Raw genomic sequence first — 884 nt, 5'->3', positions numbered from 1 at the left:
AAATAACGCGCTCCTCGCCTGACCATGAAACGGCCAGGAACTCCCCAAATTGTCAACCTCGACTGAAAGAAACCAAACGACAATCTCCTTGCCAAACCACAACGGCAAGGAAAAGGTTCCTCCAGCGATGAGACCGAGCAACCTCACTCTCTCGCTCCGGGGGCAACTGTTACGGATCCAGCCCACGGATCCTATACTAGGAACGGTCTCCGAACCCGGTTACCCGGGTTCGACCCGCTTCGCCCTTCCAGAAGGCCCGGAACCGGCCCGCTGAAACTCCTAACCAACTTTCGAATTCAAATGCCTCCCTTATCTTAGCCAAGTAAGATAAGATAAGATAATTCAAACGTCTCCCTTATCAAATAAGATAAGATAAGATGTTCACCATCACCTATAAATAGAGGACCCAGGTCCCCCCATGTATTCATTCATTTCACATATCTTATACCTCTCAGATCCATTCTGACTCGTGCGTCGGAGTGTCTTTGCAGGTACCTCTCCCCATTGCTCCAGTCAAGTGATCCGGCATTCACATCGACCCACAAGTTCCCGATCCATCCCTCAACCCGTACCGAAAACTTCCAATACAGAATAAGACATTTAAATATTTTCTAAAATGAAATAGGATATTTGATATATTAAAAACCAAATTAAAATTCGATCCAAATATCGGAGACCAAAAGATAAATTGTCATTAGAGATTCAAAACTTACGGAGAAAATGTTAACCTTTGATTCCAATGTCAAAAGGCAAGACCATCTATCTACACATGACTTTGTTGGCTTCCAATACTCTCTTCTGAAAAGCTTGAGCTGCCAAGTCTTCTTCAAAATAAATTCAGAAATAAGTTTAATGCCTTTTATTAATTATTATATTTACATTTA

Source organism: Arachis ipaensis, chromosome B02 (genome assembly GCF_000816755.2).
Source record: "Arachis ipaensis cultivar K30076 chromosome B02, Araip1.1, whole genome shotgun sequence".
NCBI lineage: Eukaryota > Viridiplantae > Streptophyta > Magnoliopsida > Fabales > Fabaceae > Arachis > Arachis ipaensis.
The sequence above is the reverse complement of the archived record's forward strand: the minus strand, read 5'-3'. Positions refer to the sequence as shown.